Source organism: Cricetulus griseus, unplaced genomic scaffold, assembly GCF_003668045.3.
Source record: "Cricetulus griseus strain 17A/GY unplaced genomic scaffold, alternate assembly CriGri-PICRH-1.0 unplaced_scaffold_2, whole genome shotgun sequence".
NCBI classification, from domain to species: Eukaryota; Metazoa; Chordata; class Mammalia; order Rodentia; family Cricetidae; genus Cricetulus; species Cricetulus griseus.
The window spans coordinates 2,757,380-2,763,559 of NW_023276919.1; positions in this window are offsets into that span (position 1 = coordinate 2,757,380).

Here is a 6,180-nt window from a genome sequence, read left to right on the forward strand (position 1 = left end):
TCTCTCTCTCTCCCAGTCTCTCACCCTCTCTATGGCCTTCTGTCTTTGCCTGTGCAACATGGAAGAATAGCAGCAGCTCTGGACTTGCTCAGGACCATTCTCTACCAAATCTGATCCTTTTGTCTGTCTGTTTGCATGTGTCTCCCTTCCTGTGTGTGTTTCTGTCTCTGTCAGAGTATTGAAGATCATGCTAAACGCTTCAAAAATGGCAAAATCTAACGTTCTTTTTATTGTCCTATAGATATCCTTCTTCAAACACGTGAATGCTTTCAGTCAAGTTGCTTGTATTAAAAAAGACAGCGAAAGTGTCTCCAATTTATGTTTTTGGCAAAGACAATGTTTTCCTGTAATGTCCAGTGACCTGAATGGGACCCATGCAAAACAGCCCAAAAATTCAATCCAGATAAATAGTATTCAGCATCTCAATATTCCCAGATGCCTCTATTCGTCATCTGGTACTTCCCTGGAAAACCCTACATCTTCTGACCATGCAGCCCTCTCTACCAGTATATAATAAATACTTTTTTTTCTAAACTTAACCTCATCTCCTTCACTGATGACATCCCAAGACAGTGCCACAGATTCGGGAAATTCTTGGAGCAACCAGGGACCCCTGGGTGTGGGAGTACCCCACTATTCTCAATGCACCCAAAGTTGGTCAATGCCATTTCATCAAAAAGAAGCAGTCTTGAGAACTCAACATGGATATACCCAATATGTCCACATCTAAGACCCCAAATTTACATAATAAATGAAGGTGTGAATGAAGGTCTTGTCTTCTATCCTGCCCATGAATCACTCCCACACAACAAAGCCCAGTGGCATTTCTGTGTCCATCTGCAGACCCATGGAAGTCAGTGGCTGTTTCTGGATCCATTCATCATCACTGCTTAGAGTCCTCTGACACCAGTGATCTGTGCACCATATCAAACTTTGCCAATGGCTCTGTCATGCCGAGGCCCAGGGGAAGTCCTGTGTGTATCTGAAGGTCCATGGAGGCCAGGGCTGTTTCTGCTTCCATTAATCTTCATTGCTTAGAGTCAACTTACACCCCGTAATCTGTGCATCAGATACAGGTTTGGCTGGGAGTTCCTACGCACAGATGCCAAGTTGCAATTCTGTGTCCATCTGCCGGCCCCTATTGTTCAGGGTCTGTTTCTGGTTCCATTTGCCATCATTTCTTAGAATCATCTGACATCAGCGATCTGTGCTCCTGAACTGAGTTTGAAGGGGTTCTCCTACACACCGAAGCTCAGTGGCAGTTCTGTGTCCATATCCAGCCCATGGAGGTCAGGGGCTGTTTCTGGTTCCATTCGTCTTCATTGTTTAGAAGCTTCTGACACCAGTGATCTGTGTACTTGATCCAAGTTCGGCAATGGTATCCGACACGACAAGGCCACGTGGCAGCTCTGTGTTTATCTACCAGGCCAGGATCTGAGTTCAATGGGTTCTGAAATGCCGAGGCACAGTGGCAGTACTGTGTCCATCCTCTGGCCCAGGTAATCCAGGTTCTTTTTGCAGTTCGATTTTTGTCACTGATTAGAGTCATCTGACACCAGTCATCTGTGCTCTGCATCTGAATTCCAGGGGGAGCTCCTACAAACAGATTCCCATTGGCAGTTATGCTTTCATCTGCCATCCCTTGATCCGAGTTTGGCAGCAGTATATGACATGCCAAGGACCAGAGGCAGTTCTACATCCATCTACGGTCCATGTATCTGAGTTATGTGGTGTGCTCTAACATGCCGATGCCCAGGGGTAGTGCCACATCCATATCCTGGCACAGGATATGACACACTGAGGCCTAGTACCGGTTCTTCATCCATCTGCTTTTCCTGGATATGAGTTCTGCATTGGTCTCTGACACTCCGAAGCCCAGCTGCATTTCTGCATCAATGTGCTGGCCCAAGATTCAAATTCAGAGGTGTTTCCAACACGACCAGGCCCACTGGCAATTCTGCACCAATCTGCCTTATCTGGATTCAAGTTCTGGGACGGGCTCCGCATGTCAAAGCCCAGTGGCAGTTCTCCCTCCCTCTGCCCACCCAGGAACTGATTTCTGCGATGGGATCCGACAAGCCGAGGTCCAGTGGAAATTCTGTGCCCATCAACTGACCCAGGTAGGGCAGGGGATGTATCTGGTTCCATTCGTCGTAACTGCTTTGAGTCATCTGATGCCAGTGATCTTTGCTCCTGATCCAAATTTGGCTGCTGGCTCTGATGCATCAAGGACCAGTGTCAGTTCTGCATCCATATGCTGGCCCAGGATGCGTGTTCAGAGATGGGCTCTGACAAGCTGAATCCCAGTGGCAATTCTGCCTACATCTTCCAGCCGAGGATCCGAGTTCAGTGGCAGGCTCTTACAGACACAGTCTCCATGGCAGTTCAGTGTGCATGTGCTGTACTAGGATCTTCTTTTGGAGGGGGGCTCACGTGGGTGATGCGGGACTCTCGGGATGGTCCCCCTCCATCTGTCCCCACTCCCGTCCCGTTTCTTGGCCCCTGCTGTCTGTATATTTCCCTTCACCCTGGTGGGCCTCTACAAATCTACCTGCTTTGTGTTGGGAGCCATAAGTTAAGGGGCCATCCAGAGCAGTGGAAAATTACAGGTCCTTGAAGGACTTGCCCATTCTGGGAGAAAAAAAATCACCAGCGGCCTTGCTTCCTTTTCCCTCCTCACTTCCTCTACACTCCCTCCTTGCCACATCCCTATATAAGTCTTATTCCCTCAATAAATTGAGACTGTGACAAAAAATTATGCTTGCATGGTCTCCATTCTTTCTCCCGCCCATGATTCTTTTCAGGCAGTACCTCTTCAGACCCTGAATAACTGGACCCGCAGGTGAGGTCAAGTGGCGCCCGAACCAGGGACCTGAAGCACGGTTAAACTGTCGGATGGCAAACAAGATACCGGGGACAAGGAGGATCCTGCTGATTGCATAACTTGTGCACTTAATCAGGAAGAGGTAGGGCACCATTTCATTGCCATCCCATTATTGTCATGGGAATTATATTGTCTAAGGAATTGCAATTTATAAGTGAATTCAAGACTTCACTCAGGGAGAAAGGAATACGAGTAAAAAAGAAAGATTTGGTTCATTTTTTCTGTTTTATTGATGAAGCTTGTCCAGTGCTGGTTCTAATGGGATGAGACATAGCTCCCCAGACCTTTGAAAAGATTGGGAGAGATTTAGGTAAGATGTATGAGACAAACCCAAAACATGTTCCTGAAGACATTCTTAATTATTGGGCTCTTCTCAGGGACGTCATTCAGAGCCCTGAAATCGATGGTGAGAGGTCTCCCCTTTTTGCTGACTATAAGAGACTTCCTTCAGAAGTCATGAAAATTGTTATGCACAGAAGCCAATGACCATCCTTGCCCCATTCCCTCAGACCATGCTCTCACCCTTGGGGGCTCTGTGTACTTACAAGCCGCTAAGAGCAGGGGACTCGCTGGTCTGCTCGCTGACTCTGATCCCTGCTGGTGGCATTTCTTAGAGGGAGTCAAGCTTGGGGTCTGCATCTTACAGACTGTTCTTAGGGAGATGTGCAACTTGAAAACCATTTATGAATAAAGAAGAGGAGGCTGGAGGGATAGCTCAGCCGTTAAAGGCTAGGCTCACAACCAAACATATAAGAGTTCAGTTCACAGCATCCACGGCTGTCCCTCCCGCTACTGGAGACACATATTGGAATCCTTCCTCCAGCTGGGATTTTATTACAGTTAAAAGGAAAATTTCTAGCTCAAAAAGGCTGCCCACACCAGGTTGTGCTATACTGATCCTCCTACCAAGGGATGGTACAACCCCCTGAATATTTCTTTCACAGACCCAGGAAGGATATAGAATTGAGTCAACTCTATGGGGCTGGAATGGGGACTTCGTGTATACTGGCTAGGTCGAGACTTTGACTTAACCTTTAAGTTAAAACTAACAAAATCTGTTCCCCAGTCTCAGACAATATCCATGGGCCCCAACACAGTTTTACATGGTGCACTCCCTAAAGCTGCCACAGTTTTATGTGATGCATTCCCTAAAACTGCCCACCCCTAGAGCCTTCCTGCTACAATAAGTCCCTCTATCTACACCATGATTTTTCCGAGCATGTTACCCCAAGGACCTGACTCTTCAGTGGAACTCATTCTATCCATGGTAAATGCTTCTGTTTTAGCCTTACATTCACTTAATAATTCTCACTATCAGGGATGCTGGATTTGCTTTTCGCTTCAGCTGCCCTTCTATGAGGGCATGCTGACCTTAAAAACCTTATCTTCACCAATAAGACTTCCTCACTAAGATGGCATTTAGTGATCCATGAGGGCTTGACCTTAACCCAGGTCTCAGGCAAAGACCTCTGGTTAGAGGACCGGAACTGCGTTTCCCAGAACACTTAGAGCCAATGTGCAACCAAACTGTCATCAATAGCCAGTCATCTACATATGTAGCTGCACCAGATGGAAATTATTTTGCTTGCTCTCTGGAACTCACCACCTACATTATTACTGCTCATTTTTTACATGAACACGGTTACTGTGCACTTGTCCAACTGATGCTTCGCTTATCCATACATGACCCTGAAGACCTCCTCCCAATATGGAAGAGGGGTGATGAAAGGTCTCGACAGAAAAGAGAACCTATTTCAACCATTACCCTGGCTGTCATTTTAGGATTATGAGCTGCAGGGGCAGGGACAGGATAGCCTCCCTAGTCACCTCTAAACAGCAATATGCACAAATGTCTATGGCAGTGGACAAAGATATAAAGGAATTACAAACAGGATTACAAAACTTAAAAGACTAATTGGTCTCCCTATCAGAGTTGGTGTTACAAAATAGGAGAGGTCTTGACCTTTTCTTTCTTAAAGAAGGTGGCCTCTATGCAGTTCTCAAAGAGGAATGCTGTTTTTATAAGGATAAGACTCGACTGGTACAAGACAGATAAAGTAAAAACTAACCTAAAAATTAGAAAAAAAAAAAACAGAGGAAACAACAAGAATCATGGTATGAGAACTGGTTCTCTACTTCTCCCTAGCTATCAACTCTTTTGCTAAGTATCCAGGGACACCTTATGGGTCTCCTCCTCCTTATATCATTTGGCCCTTGGGCCTTTGCAAAACTAACCAGATTTGTTAAGACACAGATCAATGCCATGATTAAGGAGCCTGTTACCGTTCATACCGTTCATTACCATTGCCTCCAAACACGGTATTTAGAGGCAGCTAAAGAACCAGATCTGAGGGAGAAATTGACAGCACCTGTGAGAGCCCTTGACTTCTCCTCTTTATGCACCCCAGCCTCTGCGCCTTGGAAATCGTGGTGCGTTTTGACTGGAACAGCACGCCCCTGACCCCTCTATCCTTCCCTTTCTTTTCTTTTTGACCTCTCTAATGGCTAGCAGCACCAGATCAGTAAGCTTGCCTTTTGTTGCCTGCCAAGACAGCCTGTAGTTAGTAGGTTTGGCCTTGATCCCACCTCCCAACATCCAAGGCAGGATACCCAATGACGGGAGACTGAGGGACCCTCTGAAGGATAGCATGCCATACAGAGGCCATAGTGGCTGGATCAAGGGGCATGACGCCAGAGAGAGGGACGCAACACCTCAGTAGTCCTAAGACGGGTCCTGACACAATAACATGACACTTCGTCATAAAAAAGGAAAGGGGAACATGATGGGAGCCATAAGTTAAGGGGCCATCCATAGCAGTGGAAAATTACTGGTCCTTGAAGGACTTGCCACCTCACAACTGTTGCTACAGGCTGTTCTGTCCCAGGAAGAGATAAGCAGCTCCAAGGACAAGAAACATAGGAGGCTTTCAGGCAACGGACATTCTTTAGATAGCTGCTTGCATCAAATGTACTAACACTTTCCTCAGTTCCTCACCTCTCTTCTGTGGCCCGTTCCGGGAGAAAAACCAGCAGCAGAAACTCTGGAGCTGTGAAAGTCATGGAGGATCTCTGTCTATGAACTGTCTCCATACCCAGGATTGGTTGAATGGGAGATCACAGAGATTTTCTTTCTGGGACTGACCAAACGGTGAAACACACCTTCAGGTCGGTGTGTTTCTAAGGAAGATGTCCAACCACATTTGCTGAATCACCTGTGGGTTTCATATTTACGACTTTGGGAGTTTCTTCCCTCCACTGTTCAGAACCCAGCATCGTCTCAATGGTTCAGGGATTTT